We start from the raw sequence: 17,541 nt of genomic DNA on the forward strand, positions 1-17,541 counted from the left end.
CTCTGCATAGACAAATTGTGGGGGAAAGGTGAGTACAAACTACAGAAGAAAACAAAAAATGATGATTTAAGCAAACAAGCAACATGCTAACAAGCTAGCCCAGGCTAGCCCATGACATTAATGCTAGCACTTCTGCTAGCATCAATGAATGGCTATAATCTCTGCTAGGCTGAAGGCTGGCCTCTGCTTCAGGATTAACCTTTGATCCAGCTTGTTAAGTGTGCTTTGACCACCGAAGCGTAAATGTCAAACACACATGAGCCTTTAGGGCCTTTCGAACGCAACAGCGCTTTGGCCTGGGCTTGGAGGTGCAACAAATCATGGGCTATTATGACTGATTAGAATGTCTAGATTATGCAGATTAAGGTGATTTTTCAGCCTAAATTCAGTTCAAGGACTTGAACTTCCAATGATTTTGTAGCTCTAATTTAAATGATCAGTTGTCATCAGGCTTAAAACACATTATCTCAGTGATCACAAGCCTAGTGACTACCCTAATCACAATCACAGTGAAAGAAAGCAATAAATCATGGCATCGCTAGCGACAAATCAAGCGAAAGCCTCACGGATGACATTGTTGCCCTGTTCTTGGCATGACCCTTGACCATTTCACCTTTTGACTTTGACCTTTGCCTTCAGACTTACACAGGGTCAATTCTGGTGGCAGTAAACCCTTACCAGCTGCTGCCCATCTATACACCGGACCATATCCGCATGTACACCAATAAGAAGATTGGGGAGATGCCACCTCACATCTTTGCCATCGCAGACAACTGCTACTTCAACATGCAGAGGAACAACAAGGACCAGTGCTGTATCATCAGGTTAGTGTATTGTATTGTTGTGTGTGTTGTGTTCCTCTATTTAAGTGTACATGTGTTTGAGTTTCTGTGTGTGTGTGTGCGCACGCGCCTGCGTGCCTGCATGGGTGTTTGCCTGTCTGTCTGCTTGTCTGCCTCTGTACAGAAAAATATTGTATCTCCTCCTGTGTTCCTCAGTGGTGAGTCTGGGGCCGGTAAGACGGAGAGCACCAAGTTGATCCTGCAGTTCCTGGCAGCCATCAGTGGACAACACTCCTGGATAGAGAAACAGGTCCTGGAGGCCAACCCCATACTGGAAGGTTAGACTCAACATAGAGATGAGACACTAGAATGGGCTATTAATGGCAGCCATCTTGGTCAAATTACAAACCAGTCTAATTGAGAAGAAAAAAAACAGACCAAGATTGTTGTCTTGTAGTTGTGTTTCCTGGATGCCAATGTCCATTCTAGTGTCCTATTGAATTCTGTGAGACTCACTACATCCACTCAGCACTGACATTTAATAGCTAGGATGCTTGGTGTCTGTCTCTGCCTAGGCCAACTTGTCCGAGTGTTACATGGCAAGGCACATGTGTAGAATGTGGAGATACACTCACTACAAACTGCCCCAGGGACAGTTTTAGGGTTTGCTTATGGTTTGTAACGAGGCTAGAATCACAGAAGCTGTGTAGGAAAAGCTGAACTTGGAATGCATTCTTCAAAGAGTTCTTGAAAGACAGCTAGACAGATGTAGGACGTGCGTGCCTTCCCCTGGAACTAGTACAGGGGTGAAGTAAACACCTTCCAGACCATGAGTAGTGATCCTACAGTTTGGCTTAAGCCATGCAGGGCTGTTTGATGAGCGTGCAGCCTCTCGCCCAAGCTCTGTATGCCATGGGTTCTCCAACCCTGTTTTTGCAACTACCCAGTGCTTCATTTGAGAAATCAAGTGAACTCTGTTTGGGAACATCGATAGTAACATATTTAATTAATGAACTGTTATTGACAGCCCCTCCCTCTGCTTGCTCGAGAAAGGAATGGAGGGAAGTTGGAACAGTGCTGAGATATTCTGTTAAAGGTAATGGTCAGCCTATTTATTATGAAAATATAAAACATTTCCTATTACTAGGCTATTCAAAATCAAATACAAATTCACAATAATTTTAGGCCAACTCCGTAAGCCGCCCTGCACAATCAATGAACCAACAGCATCGCCTAGGCCTATACGTTCTCTCCCAGATTCGTGGATAGGTTTGGAGCGTAGCACAAGGTAACCAGTCCATCCAGTATGCATAATAATACAGTCCACACTCAAAGGCGATTACTATAATTTTGATACATTTTTTAGTATAGGCTAGGTGAATTATGTAAACATCTTGAAAACGTTTTTTTTTAAACATGCGTAATATGCGGTTGGTTTTGTATTGTATAACTACACAATCATTATATTAATTCAGTATTTTTTTTCAGGCTTGGCTTATACAGTATATGTCTATGCATATGTATAAGCCCTAATATGCATATGGGTGTTTTGAATTAATCATCACCTTAGAAAGCGCTGTCCATTTCTTTGTGTTTGGCTTTGAAACAACATCCACGTTTTCCACTCAGTTTCAACCTGCTGTTGAACTTCTTTCTTCAAATTGATCAATCACAGTGAGGTGAGTTTAAAAGCACATACTGTTTTGATGATAAGTGTTGGATGTGATTTTCGACGACATTTGCATTGATATCAGAGTGGTTAGAGGGACAATAGAGCCCTGAGTACCAGGCCTTTAGCGACCTGATGGTCGTTAGCGAGTTGGGTACCACCAAGCATGTCCAGAGTGCATACGAGGAGATTACGTGACTCAACGGTCATGTGGAATTTTACTGCGGTCATGACTGTTGTTGGGGCAGTAAAATTGTCACCGCAAATTGCCCTACGTGCATCCTTCTGTCCTTGCGCGTGTGTATAGCTCCCAGCGTATAGGAATACCTATGCATATGTGTGTGTGTGTGTGTCCCTATCCACGGGAACTGTACGAAGTGTGACAGCCGTAACAACCTGAAGGAGTACTCAAGCATCCTGTCGGCCATGAAGGTGCTGATGTTCACAGAGACAGAGAACTGGGAGATATCCAAACTACTGGCGGCCATCCTGCACATTGGCAAATTGCGCTACGAGGGTGAGCTGAGGTGGCCATTTTGGAAAGAGTTGTTGCACAATACAATGACTTTCAATTTGGCACAGGAGCTAGGCAGAGAGAAGCAACTGTAGGGAAAAAAGGCTTGCGTTCATGCACTGTTTGCTGCGCCCACAAGCAGGGCCCTAAAATGACTAATCTGGTCGCATATGCAACAAAATATTTAGCTTGTTAGGCCAGGAGTTTTATTTTGGGAGCGCTGTGCAATTATGAAGAAAAAAACCAGGAGATCAATGATCATAGCAATGAATGAATGACGACCTCTTGCATGTTGTCGTCACAAACCTGACGTTTTTAAAGAGACAGTGTACAATTGTAAATGTAATGCATCTCAATAGGAAAATAGTGTTTTTACACAATGTAGAAACCTAATATTCCACACATTACTTTGTAATTTCAATGACAGTTATTCGTATCAACATTTTTACTTTTTATAATAAGCTCATGCATTTATAGTGTTACATATTAGGTTCTAGGGCACAACATGTGCTTCAAAAGTAGCTAGAATTCATTAGGCCCAAAATATGCTGTATCTCAATGAATTCCAAAAATCTCCTTTCCGTGTTCATAAATTTCATATGGTGATCCTAACCAGTGCTACCAATTAAAAATGTTAATTTGGAGCCCTGCCCACAAGCGTTTTTTTTTATATATATTTTTTAAATTAATATTAAAGCGTTATTGACGATTACATGTTGGAGCAGCAAAAAGTGAGGCGATATTAGGAACCAACACTGGCATGAACACACACTACATAGATCAGGGAAGGGCCTTTGATGGGGGTGGGAGCCACAAAAAAATCTGAACTCAGTTGATCTGCGTACCTACGTTTATACCCCTCTTGACAGTTGAGAGAAATCTTTCAACTTTAAGAGTTCATTTCGTTCCATTCTACACATTTTGCCATGGGGCAGAGAGGAACGTTTTTCTGTTTTACAGCTAATTTCCTGCAATTCTACACATTTTGCCATGGTGTGTAGAGAAAATGTTGAAATTGCACCTTGTGTATTCTACTATTCTAACTTGAGACCCCGACTAATTCTTGTTTTCTTTTATGGCTCTGAGGGCATCCGCGGGCCGCCAATTGCCCATCCCTGACATAGTACAGTATCTATCTATCTAGAGCAGTGATGCCAAAGAGTCATCGGAATGTTTGTGTTAGTTGTTAAGCCCTGTCTTGTTCTCACTTAGTGAATTTTGCGAGAGGTTTATTGAGGGGTAGTCAGCCTAAACTGGCACCTGACGACAAGTTAGCAATTGAGTTAGAAGTTAAAAATGCACTTGGCAAAATTTCTTGGCTAAATGACTTGCTTTCCCCCTTTTATCCCCCTTTATAACACATGCACTCCAACAGCCCGTTGCTATGACAACCTGGATGCCTGCGTGGTGGTGCGATCTCCAGACCTGTCCACTGTCACATCTCTGATGGAGGTGATGTTGTAGCCATTTGGTTCAAATTCAAAAGTCTAAAAGCTTTGTTTTTATATTTAGGGGATGTTGTATATGGAACACGAAATGACATAATTGTTATGATTTCCATTCTCTGGAAAATTTGATGACAATGGTATGAGCCCGACTAAAGTCAGACAATTGCGACAGCCTCTTTCGTTGATTTGTGCGGTTGACATGCTCACTGCATGGCTTTATACTCTAATGGCTGTCTAGGGACTGGCTCTCGCTACATTCCTTCCCAGTAGATTTGAGCAGCTGTGGATACATTTTGCCAGCGAGAATCACAGACGTACACACAAATAACCACACCTGGACAAATTTTACCATCAAAGTAAGGATAGCCACACCCCTAAATTGATTGGCTGTTGACTAACCGGCTATGTTTCTTCTTCCCTGAAGCTTTGAGCAGCTGTGCAACGAGAACCTGCAGCAGTTCTTTGTGAGGCATGTGTTCAAGCTGGAGCAGGAGGAGTACAACCTAGAGGACATCAACTGGCAGCACATCGAGTTCACTGACAACCAGGATGCCCTGGACATGATCGCCAATAAACCATGAACATCATATCTCTCATAGACGAGGAGAGCAAGTTCCCCAAGGTACAGTACCAATTTGGCAATTTACCATGTTATGTAAATCAATATGCATATTTGTGTTTAGGTGTTGTGAGAGGGGATGGACAGTTGGAGGAGCTGAAAGTTTATTTAAAACTCTGTACCGAGGGACCGGTTTTTGTGACAAATTATCGAAGAGACATGCAGAGAGGATCCCTGTATTGCACAACAACTATGCCTTTGCCCCCGAGTGGGTTAAAAAAGTGCTATTGAATTGTTTTTGGTCTGAATTAGCACCCTAATCCTATGCCCCCTTTATTATAATAATAATAATACTGTATATGCCATTTAGCAGCTGCTTTTACCCAAAGTAACTTAGTCATGCATGCATACAATTTTTGTACTAGTGGGTTCAATTCCTGGGACCACCATCTTGCCGTTACAAGTGCCATGCTCTACCAACTAAGCTATAGCGGAACCATATAGTGAATAGGGTATAATTTCAGACGCAGCCTTAATGTTTTTTCTCTTTATGTCTCTCAGGGAACAGAGTCTACCATGCTGTATAAACTAAATTCCCAGCACAAACTCAACACCAACTACCACCCCCCTAAGAACACCTACGAGACCCAGTTTGGCATCCAGCACTTTGCTGGGGTGGTCCACTACGAGACCAGAGGTAGGCCTATTGTAAGGCATTGGCTTCACACTCAAACAAATTCATTGCAATCACATAATAAAGTCCCTGATTCTCCATGTAGTAGGACTTGGTTGGATTCAATAGGTAGGTTCATGGTCAGAAGACAAGGTATTGAACTCCAGCAAGTCTATAAGTTGTTCATATGCTCCATATCAAATCAACTCCTAGCCCCTTACACCCTAGGCACTTGTGAAGATCAGAGAGGATATGCCATCTGATTATTTACACCTATCATATCTCCACAAGTGCTTGGTTAAGGGGCCGGGGCTAGGGGTTTGTTTGGGATTGGACGTGGCTGACTCCTGTGTGTTTCAGGCTTCCTGGAGAAGAATCGTGACAGCCTCCACACTGACATTATCCAGCTGGTCCACTCCTCCAAGAACAAGTTCATCAAGCAGATCTTCCAGGCTGACGTCGCCATGGTGAGAGATGACGTGTCTGGTGGTCACATAGTGATGATGTTACGATGACGCCTTGAATGTATTTTCCCTCCTCACTCCACCAGGCTGTGTCCACTTAGCATAAGGGAGAAAGGCTGTAGGTCACGATGGTGGAATTCCAGAGAAGGTTTAGACTATATAAATACAATAACTAGACCGTGCCTCCCCGTTCAAGTCAACAGGTCTGTAATGGGTGGACCGGTAGCCATTTTAAAAGTGTACCCACTTATTTTTCTATGGTAATGACAGCTTTTGTGACCTATAGTCGGAAGTTTTCTGTCTCCCAGTGATGATGTCATCAAGCGATCACTCTCAATTCTTACTTTTCTTTACTATTCCTACTACTGTTTTTTCCCTTAGCATTAGGGGAGCGGTGGTATTAGCCATGCCTCTCTTCATCTCTTTCTCTCGTTTTGGTTGTGTTCTGTCTGACCCCAGTTTCTGTGTTGCTATCTGCCGCCCACCACTCCTCCGAAGGTAAACAACGGCCATTCCTTCTGTGGTAAAACAATTCTGTATATAAACCCTGGATTGCTGATGCTATGCATTGTCCATTGAGAGGCTTTGAAGCAACCGGTTGGCCATATTGGCACTCCCAAGTAGGAGCAGTCCTCCATAGGAACAAATGGAATTATACAGCATTTCAGTTAAATGTTTCAAGAACAAAATAACATGTATTTAAGTATTTTTTTTGTTGTTGTAGTGGGGACAGTAACATTAGTAGTCATCTCCAAAATATATATATATATATTTTTAGCTCGCATATATTTAAAAAATATGCATTAAGGTGTCTGTAATAGAATAAGTGTCAAAACAGAATGTAGACATTAATAAATGCATTTATATTGCTTCCAAAAACTTTTTTTACTATGGAAGAGGAGTACCAAGATGGCTACGCACCCTGTCAGTCATCCAGGGTTTATACACATCCCTGGGTAAATCCAGATCTCACTGCTGCCAATAAACCTTGTGTATCTTGTGTTTCTCCCAAAACTCCCCTCTATCATCCATCCATCCTCTGGAACTCAAACCTTTTTCTGTCCCTCTTTCTTTTCAGTCTTCACCCCAGTGGTACTAATATTAAAACAGTGATTCCCAAATATTTTTTTTAACCTGTGACCACGTCATTTGTCACTGCAACCTAGCAGGAACTGGCCACAACCCAGCAGGGGGTCCGAACCCAGTATTTGATAAATACTGTGATTTAGAGTTGTGTTTAGAGTTTACACCAGGGGTCTTCAACCTTTTCTTGCCCAGTGACCCCCCTCCCAGTTAAACCGGCAACCCAGGGACCCCATCATATGTTATCAAAAAACGAAATGTGCATGTCTTGTCTTATCAGATAATGGCAAGGAGATCAAGCCGTCCTTCAATAACTGACCTCTGTAAAATGGTATAGAATCAGCTTGATCCCCTCTGTCGAAGATGCTTGGACCTTCTTTTTTGATATTTTCAGGGGTATTGTTAACAAACATGTCCCCATTAAGAAAATGAGAATTAAAAACAGGTTCAGTCCCTGGTTCGACCATGATCTGGCAGAGTTACTCCACCTCAAGAATCCCATTTTGCGAAAAGCTCGGCACATGCATACTCAGGCTGACTGGCTCTCATTCAGGCAAAATGAGAAATAAGTGCAAGCTATCCGGAAGTCGATGGCCGCCCAACATTTCCTCATCTCCCACCCCTTCTAATGCGACTAGCCCCGATGCTCCTCTCTCTTTTTCACCTCTCCCTTCAGGCAGTCACTGAGCCAGAGGTTCTAAAGGAGCTCCTTAAATTTGACCCCCCAAATCTGGGTCAGATGGTTTAGATCCTTCTTTAAAGTTGCAGCCCCTATCATCGCAGAGCCTATCTCTGACCTTTTTAACCTGTCTCTCCTCTCTGGAGAGGTTCCCATTGCTTGGAAGGTAGCCACTGTGGATCCTTTATTTTAAAGGGGGAGATCAAGCTGATCTTAACTGTTATAGGCTAATTTCTATTTTGCCCTGTTTATCAAAAGTGTTGGAAAATCTAATAAATTATCAACTGACTGGCCTTCTTGATGTCTATAGTATTCTCTCTCTCTCTGGTATGAAATCTGGAATCAGCTCAGGTTATGGATATGTCACTGCAACAAAGGTCCTAAATGATGTCACCATTGCCCTTGATTCTAAGCAATGTTGTGCTGCTATTCTTATTGACTTGGCCAAAGCTTTTGATACAGTAGACCAGTCCATTCTTGTGGGCCGGCAAAGGAGTATTGGTGTCTCTGAGGGGTCTTTGGCCTGGTTTGCTACCTACCGCTCTGAGTGCAGTGTATAAAGTCAGAACATCTGCTGTCTTAGCCACTGCCTGTAACCAAGGGAGTACCCCAGGGCTTGATCCTAGGCCTCACGCTCTTCTCAATTTACATCAACAACATGGCTCAGGCAGAAGGAAGCTATCATCCATTTATGTGCAGATGATAGTCTTATAGTCAGCTGGTTCCTCCCCGGATTTTCTGTTAAACTCTTTACAGCACAGCTTTCTTAGTGTCCAACAAGCTTTCTCTACCCTTAACCTTGTTCTGAACACCTCCAAAACAAAAGTCATGTGGTTTGGTAAGAATAATGCCCCTCTTCTCACAGGTGTTATTACTACCTCTGAGGGTTTAGAGCTTGAGGTAGTCACCTCATACAAGTACTTGGGAGTATGGCTAGACGGTACACTGTCCTTCTCTCAGCACATATCAAAGCTGCAGGCTAAAGTTAAATCTAAACTTAGTTTCCTCTATCGTAATCGCTCCTCTTTCACCCCAGCTGCCAAACTAACCCCGATTCAGATGACCATCCCACCAGTGCTAGATTACGGATACATAATTTATAGATCGGTAGGTAAGGGTGCTCTCGAGCGGCTAGATGTTCTTTACCATTCGGCCATCAGATTTGCCACCAATGCTCCTTATAGGACACATCACTGCACTCTATATTCCTCTGTAAACTGGTCATCTCTGTATACCCGTCGCAAAACCCACTGGTTGATGCTTATTAATAAAACCCTCTTAGGCCTCACTCCCCCCTATCTGAGATACCTACTGCAGCCCTCACCCTCCACATACAACACCATTCTGCCAGTCACATTCTGTTAAAGGTCCCCAAAGTGCACACATCTCTTCAGTCAAAGACTCAATGAGGGACACTCTTACTGACAGCTGTGGCAGCTTCGTGTGATGTTTTGTTGTCTCTACTTTCTTGCCTTTGTGCTGTTTTCTGTGCCCAATGTTTGTACCATGTTTTGTGCTGCTACCATGTTGTCATGTGTTGCTGCCATGCTATGTTGTTGTCTTAGGTCTCTCTTTATGTAGTGTTGTGGTGTCTCTCTTGTCGTGATGTGTGTTTTGTCCTATATTTGTATTTTTAAGCCCCCGTCCCCGCAGGAGGCCTTTTGGTAGGCCGTCGTTATGAATAAGAATTTGTTCTTAACTGATTTGCCTAGTTAAATAAAGGTTAAAAAATAAAATCAACATTTTTAAAATGAATAGATTTGGTAGATAGCTTTTCATTATTTTGACCTCCCCACATTAGAATTGGAAGAGGAAGTGTAATCTCTAGCATAGCCTATTAGAAAGGTAACTCCAGGTTAGCATGTGTTGGAATAAATGTATGTCCAAGTCAAAAAAGCTTACCAGCAACCAGTGGCACTTGCCGCACTGGTAGCCTATTTGCAGGTGCTGTTGTTCACTTGTCATTTCAATTTGTGGTATACTTGAAGAATAAGACTTATACATGTCAATCCTTTCATCCATAGCTCGGCCTATGAATTTTAGAGTGGTTGAATTTTTCCCAGCCCCATCCCTCAGATTAGCAAACAAAGTGTCAGGGTCAGGTTGTTAAAATTACAAATACATTGCTCTGTGTGTGTGTGTGTGTGTGTGTGTGTGTGTTGCCAGGGTATGGAGACCAGGAAGCGATCCCCTACTCTGAGTAGCCAGTTCTTTCTCTGGAGCTGCTGATGAGAACCCTCAATGTATGTCAGCCTTTCTTTGTCCGCTGCATCAAACCCAACGAGCTCAAGAAACCAACGGTGAGTCCAACCTGACGAACACACTAGTATAAAAGGGTGTGTGGGGGTGTATTTGCCTGTGTATGCGGGTGGGGGTGTATTTGCCTGTGTGTGTGTACATGCCTGTGGGTGTGCATGTGATTGTGTGTGTGATTGCGTGCCTGTGTGTGTGTGTGTGTGTGTGTGTGTGTCCCGATGTTCGTTTACCATTCCCTTACAGCTGTTCTCTTTAACTCTGTCTGTGTGTCTGTCCATCTAGCTGTTTGACAGGGAGCTGTGTGTGCGTCAGCTGAGGTACTCTGGGATGATGGAGACCATTCGTATCAGACGCGCCGGTTACCCCATCAGATACACCTTCGGAGAGTTCGTAGACCGTTACCGTGTCCTCATGCCCGGAGTCAAACCTGCCAACAGACAGGTTAGCAGAGCTGGGCCCTGTTCATTAGGCACCAAACAAGAAAAAAAAACAGACTGAAACGAGGGCCTGCTGGACATTTCCAATAAGAAACGCTTGTTTTCTGTTCCAAAACGTTTTAGAACATCTGTTTTCTGTCCTAATGAACACAACCCTTCTGTCACTTTCGATTATATTACTATGTTCTGTTTCTCTACTTCAAGATGGCTATTAGTTCAGAGAGGTGTCATTCATTCCCTGGTGTTTTCTCATAGGAGGACCTGAGGGGGACGTGTCAGAAGATAGTGGAGGCTGTTCTTGGACGAGATGGCGACTGGGAGATTGGGAAGACCAAGATCTTTCTTAAGGTGACTAGATTTCATTGATTGCAAATTGACATAGTATCATATTTTCACCTACATTATTACACATATTACGATAAAATAAACAGTGCACTCTCTCTCTTTCGCTCCCACCTCCCACCGCTCTCCCTCTCCGTCTCAGGACCACCATGACATGCAGCTGGAGATAGACAGGGACAAGGCCATCACTGACAGGGTCATCCTCATCCAAAAGGCTGTAAGAGGAATGAAGGAGAGGTGAGGAAGGAGGGAATAGAGAAAGGGGGAGGGGCAAGAGGGAGGGTGAGAAGGGGGGGGGAAGGGGACATGCGGTGGTGGTGGAGTGGGAATTCGGTGAAGGATCCTCTTCAATTTTAAGATTTTTGTTTATCCATATTGTACTTAGGGACAATGTTTAACTTGTTCCTCATAGATCTAATTCAGATACTACCGTTGAATTGTCTGGACATTTCAATTCACAAATGTTGTTTGAGAGCTACAGTATTATATAATATGTTTCCATATGCATCTCTCCCCTCCCTCCCCCTGTGTGTTTTCCAGGACTAACTTCCTGAGGGTGAGGAGGTCAGTGACACGCATTCAGAAGATGTGGCGCGGCTATCGGTGCAGGAAAGACTACAGTGCGGTGAGTTCCTCTATATCCATGATTACTGACATTTCACAACCGTCCATTTCCTGGATGGTTCACTTGGACGTATCCCTGGGCAGGAATGACATTTAGTCCCTCAATGGACGTAGTCCCTCAATGGACGTTCCTTAAAAGAACGTCCCACAGTTACTGAATTATGGGTTGTAGCTATGTTTCTGTAACGTTATAGTTGTGTTATATTGGTGTAGTTATGTTATTAGAATGTTATATTGGGGTTTGAGAGTCTTGTTGGCGTCTCCTCTCCAGATGAGGGTCGGCTTCCTGCGCCTCCAAGCCCTCTATAGATCAAGAAAACTCTTTGTCACCTACCAATTGGCCAGGACGTGCGTCACTCAAATACAGGCCCGTTGCCGTGGTTTCATGGTGAGGCGGTCCTTTTGGAAGCAGCTGCATGCGGTGATCACCATCCAGGCATACGCCCGGGGCATGATCGCACGGAGGATTACCCAGATACTCAGGGCAGAGGTAAGATGCTACACTACTCATATGCATACACACAGAGATACACACAGACACAAAGCAAGGCAACAGGGCTAAAGTAAGGCAAGAAGGGCAAAATTTAAATCTGATCAAATCAAACTTTATTTGTCACATGTGCAGAATACAACAAGGGTAGACCTTACTGTGAAATGCTTACTTACAAGCCCTTAACCAACAGTGCAGTTCAAGAAGAGTTAAGAAAATATTTACAAAATAAACTGAAGTAAAAAATTATAAAAAGTTATAAAATAACAATAACGAGGCTATATACAGAGGGGGTACCGGTATCGAGTCAGTGTGCGGGGATACAGGTTAGTTGAGGTAATTTGTACATGTAGGTAGGGGTGAAGTGACTATGCATAGATAATAAACAGCGAGTAGCAGCGGTGTCCAAAACAAATGGGGGGGTGGGGGGGGTGTCAATGTAAATAGTCCATTGGCCAATTGATTAATTGTTCAGTAGTCTTATCACTTGGGGATAGAATCAGTTAAGGAGCCTATTTGCGGTAGCAGAGAAAACAGTCTATAACTTGGGTGACTGGAGTCTCTGACAATTTTATGGGCTTTCCTCTGACACCACCTATTATATAGGTGCTGGATGGCAGGAAACTTGGCCCCAGTGATGTACCCATATTTTATCTATGCTCCTTTAGCTTCTGCTTCTTTTTCCATTTACTGAATGTTTTGTAACCTGTGTTTACTTCCTGCTACTGTACTTTGACATCTAGTAACATTTAAGAACATTTATGAGAATTTGTAAGTGACTAAACAACTCTCTCCCCCATTTCTCAGCACCGGCGGCGCCAAGAGGAGGAGCACCTGAGGAACCAGATGACGGTGCGGCGGGCGCGGGCCGAGGCCGAGAGGAGTCACAGGGAGCGCCTGGCCGAGCTGACCCGTCAGGAGGAGGAGAGGGAGATGGAGGCACGGGAAGAGGCACGACGAAAGAAGGAGATGGTGGAACAGGTTCCTAAAGCACCTAATTGTTTACTTAGGGGCAAATCTTAACTTTCACTTAGTCATGAATTGATGTAAAGTCACACATTTGAGATTTGTTCCATAAAGAGGTTATGTGGAGGTTTTGAATTATTTCAACTAGAAGTAGAGCTCACAAGCTAAAATAGCCTATTAATTAACCTATTCAATATTACTACTACCAAATATCTTGTCTTTAGTTTATCTGGTAAACTTTCATATCGTACTCTGTTGACTTATGTTTTTATTATTCACGTGATCAATGTATTACCCATTTTGGTTTTCTCTTCCTCACCTGCATATACAATATTCAGTCCCAGATTGGTTTATGCTGTCCAAGCTACACGTAGAGTACCCTGTGTTATATGTTTGATGTTGTCCTTTGTTTTTACTCTGTGCCTATAACTCAACCTCAACACAACAGGTGGAGTGGGAGAGGCAGCAGCCGGTGGACCACTCAGACATGGTGGACCAGATGTTTGGCTTCCTGGGGAACACAGGGGCACTGCCCAACCTGGAGGGACAGGGGCCGGCCGGCTTCCAGGTGAGATGGGTTGGTTAGGGGCGATGGTGGGGAGTAGGGCAGTAGATACTGTCTGTGTAGGTACAGTGGTGTATGTGCAAGGGGTAGGGGTATAGATGTAAGGTGTATGGGTTGAGATGTAGGATGTGTGTGTCTGTGTGCGTTGATGTATATGTCTGTCCATGTGCGTGGGTGGGTCGGTGGATGCACCTGCCTGTATCTCTGCCTCCATGTGTGCCTCACTGGCGTAGCACACTCACCCGCAGCCTCCACAAGGACCCAACCCCCCCCCCCCCAAAAAAAAATACTCCCATCAGGTTTGTCTCAAATCCTAAATGAATCAGGAATGAGCAGGGTCAACTTCACCGTAAGACATTTACATTTACATTTAAGTCATTTAGCAGACGCTCTTATCCAGAGCGACTTACAAATTGGTGCATTCACCTTATGATATCCAGTGGAACAACCACTTTACAATAGTGCATCTAAATATTTTAAGGGGGGGGTTAGAAGGATTACTTTATCCTATCCCAGGTATTCCTTAAAGAGGTGGGGTTTCAGGTGTCTCCGGAAGGTGGTGATTGACTCCGCTGTCCTGGCGTCGTGAGGGAGCTTGTTCCACCATTGGGGTGCCAGAGCAGCGAACAGTTTGGACTGGGCTGAGCGGGAACCGTGCTTCCTCAGAGGTAGGGGGGGCGAGCAGGCCAGAGGTGGATGAACGCAGTGCCCTTGTTTGGGTGTAGGGCCTGATCAGAGCCTGAAGGTACGGAGGTGCCGTTCCCCTCACAGCTCCGTAGGCAAGCACCATGGTCTTGTAGCGGATGCGAGCTTCAACTGGAAGCCAGTGGAGAGAGCGGAGGAGCGGGGTGACGTGAGAGAACTTGGGAAGGTTGAACACCAGACGGGCTGCGGCGTTCTGGATGAGTTGTAGGGGTTTAATGGCACAGGCAGGGAGCCCAGCCAACAGCGAGTTGCAGTAATCCAGACGGGAGATGACAAGTGCCTGGATTAGGACCTGCGTCGCTTCCTGTGTGAGGCAGGGTCGTACTCTGCGAATGTTGTAGAGCATGAACCTACAGGATCGGGTCACCGCCTTGATGTTAGTGGAGAACGACAGGGTGTTGTCCAGGATCACGCCAAGGTTCTTAGCACTCTGGGAGGAGGACACAAGGGAGTTGTCAACCGTGATGGCGAGATCATGGAACGGGCAGTCCTTCCCCGGGAGGAAGAGCAGCTCCGTCTTGCCGAGGTTCAGCTTGAGGTGGTGATCCGTCATCCACACTGATATGTCTGCCAGACATGCAGAGATGCGATTCGCCGCCTGGTTATCAGAAGGGGGAAAGGAGAAGATTAATTGTGTGTCGTCTGCATAGCAATGATAGGAGAGACCATGTGAGGATATGACAGAGCCAAGTGACTTGGTGTATAGCGAGAATAGGAGAGGGCCTAGAACAGAGCCCTGGGGGACACCAGTGGTGAGAGCGCGTGGTGCGGAGACAGATTCTCGCCACGCCACCTGGTAGGAGCGACCTGTCAGGTAGGACGCAATCCAAGCGTGGGCCGCGCCGGAGATGCCCAACTCGGAGAGGAGGATCTGATGGTTCACAGTATCAAAGGCAGCAGATAGGTCTAGAAGGATGAGAGCAGAGGAGAGAGAGTTAGCTTTAGCAGTGCGGAGAGCCTCCGTGACACAGAGAAGAGCAGTCTCAGTTGAATGCCCAGTCTTGAAACCTGACTGATTAGGATCAAGAAGGTCATTCTGAGAGAGATAGCAGGAGAGCTGGCCAAGGACGGCACGTTCAAGAGTTTTGGAGAGAAAAGAAAGAAGGGATACTGGTCTGTAGTTGTTGACATGGGAGGGATCGAGTGTAGGTTTTTTCAGAAGGGGTGCAACTCTCGCTCTCTTGAAGACGGAAGGGACGTCGCCAGCGGTCAAGGATGAGTTGATGAGCGAGGTGAGGTAGGGGAGAAGGTCTCCGGAAATGGTCTGGAGAAGAGGAGGGGATAGGGTCAAGTGGGCAGGTTGTTGGGCGGCCGGCCGTCACAAGACGCGAGATTTCATCTGGAGAGAGAGGGGAGAAAGAGGTCAAAGCACAGGGTAGGGCAGTGTGAGCAGGACCAGCGGTGTCGTTTGACTTAGCAAACGAGGATCGGATATCGTCAACCTTCTTTTCAAAATGGTTGACGAAGTCATCCGCAGAGAGGGAGGAGGGGGGGGGGAGGGGGAGGAGGATTCAGGAGGGAGGAGAAGGTAGCAAAGAGCTTCCTAGGGTTAGAGGCAGATGCTTGGTATTTAGAGTGGTAGAAAGTGGCTTTAGCAGCAGAGACAGAAGAGGAGAATGTAGAGAGGAGGGAGTGAAAGGATGCCAGGTCCGCAGGGAGGCGAGTTTTCCTCCATTTCCGCTCGGCTGCCCGGAGCCCTGTTCTGTGAGCTCGCAGTGAGTCGTCGAGCCACGGAGCAGGAGGGGAGGACCGAGCCGGCCTGGAGGATAGGGGACAGAGAAAATCAAAGGATGCAGAAAGAGAGGAGGGTTGAGGAGGCAGAATCAGGAGATAGGTTGGAGAAGGTTTGAGCAGAGGGAAGAGATGATAGGATGGAAGAGGAGAGAGTAGCGGGAGAGAGAGAGCGAAGGTTGGGACGGCGCAATACCATCCGTGTAGGGGCAGAGTGAGAAGTGTTGGATGAGAGCGAGAGGGAAAAGGATACAAGGTAGTGGTCGGAGATTTGGAGGGGAGTTGCAATGAGATTAGTGGAAGAACAGCATCTAGTAAAGATGAGGTCAAGCGTATTGCCTGCCTTGTGAGTAGGGGGGGAAGGTGAGAGGGTGAGGTCAAAAGAGGAGAGGAGTGGAAAGAAGGAGGCAGAGAGGAATGAGTCAAAGGTAGACGTGGGGAGGTTAAAGTCACCCAGAACTGTGAGAGGTGAGCCATCCTCAGGAAAGGAACTTATCAAGGCGTCAAGCTCATTGACGAACTCTCCAAGGGAACCTGGAGGGCGATAAATGATAAGGATGTTAAGCTTGAAAGGGCTGGTAACTGTGACAGCATGGAATTCAAAGGAGGAGATAGACAGATGGGTCAGGGGAGAAAGAGAGAATGTCCACTTGGGAGAGATGAGGATTCCAGTGCCGCCACCCCGCTGACCAGATACTCTCGGGGTATGCGAGAATACGTGGTCAGATGAGGAGAGAGCAGTAGGAGTAGCAGTGTTATCTGTGGTAATCCATGTTTCCGTCAGCGCCAGGAAGTCTAGGGACTGGAGGGTAGCATAGGCTGAGATGAACTCAGCCTTGTTGGCCGCAGACTGGCAGTTCCAGAGGCTGCCGGAGACCTGGAACTCCACGTGGGTCGTGCGCGCTGGGACCACCAGGTTAGAGTGGCAGCGTAAGTAAGGTCCCCTTATTCATGTCCTCATTACATGTCGTGCAACAAGACCTCTGTTCCGCAACATATGCTTAAACAATTGAAGTATTTCTCGAAAAAATCTAGAAAAAATGCTGGAGCTCTTAATAGTACTATAAACCAAAACCAAAATATGTTTTGAGATTTGTATTACAGATTTGTTCAAATTAAACAGCCAAGGCCTTTAAACACTTGTTGGAGAATAATGTTGGAGAATAATGGCCTTTTATGGTGTCTGGCAGAGTTGACATAAATCCAGTTAGTGGCACTTTCCGATTAAAACAAGTATAATTAGGAGGCTGATACTTTGGTCTGTCAAAATATATATTTAAAATGTTGTTAATATATTTGTGGAAAATGTTGAGATTGTCTCATCTTTCCAGAATCCCTGAGCTCTAAAACAGCAACATTTTCTCTCCACCTCATGGCACAATATGTAAAATAACATGAGATTAGCTATAAAATTTACATTTCTCTCCCCCATTGCAAAAAAAAAGATCCCTTTTCAGACCGTGTCAATATTCTGGGGGAAAAAATCGTATCAGTGCAAAACTGCGCTATGCCACTGGTGTGCCTGTGTGTGCGCACGTGTGCCTCTATGCGTGC

General features: G+C 45.2%; 1 pseudogene; it reads left to right on the forward strand.

Annotated features, from left to right (window-relative positions):
- LOC115149637 (unconventional myosin-VIIa-like) overlaps positions 1 to 17,541 on the forward strand; it is an 81,151-nt pseudogene that overhangs the window by 23,722 nt on the left and 39,888 nt on the right.

The sequence above is a fragment of the Salmo trutta genome, chromosome 15 (genome assembly GCF_901001165.1).
Source record: "Salmo trutta chromosome 15, fSalTru1.1, whole genome shotgun sequence".
Lineage (NCBI taxonomy): Eukaryota > Metazoa > Chordata > Actinopteri > Salmoniformes > Salmonidae > Salmo > Salmo trutta.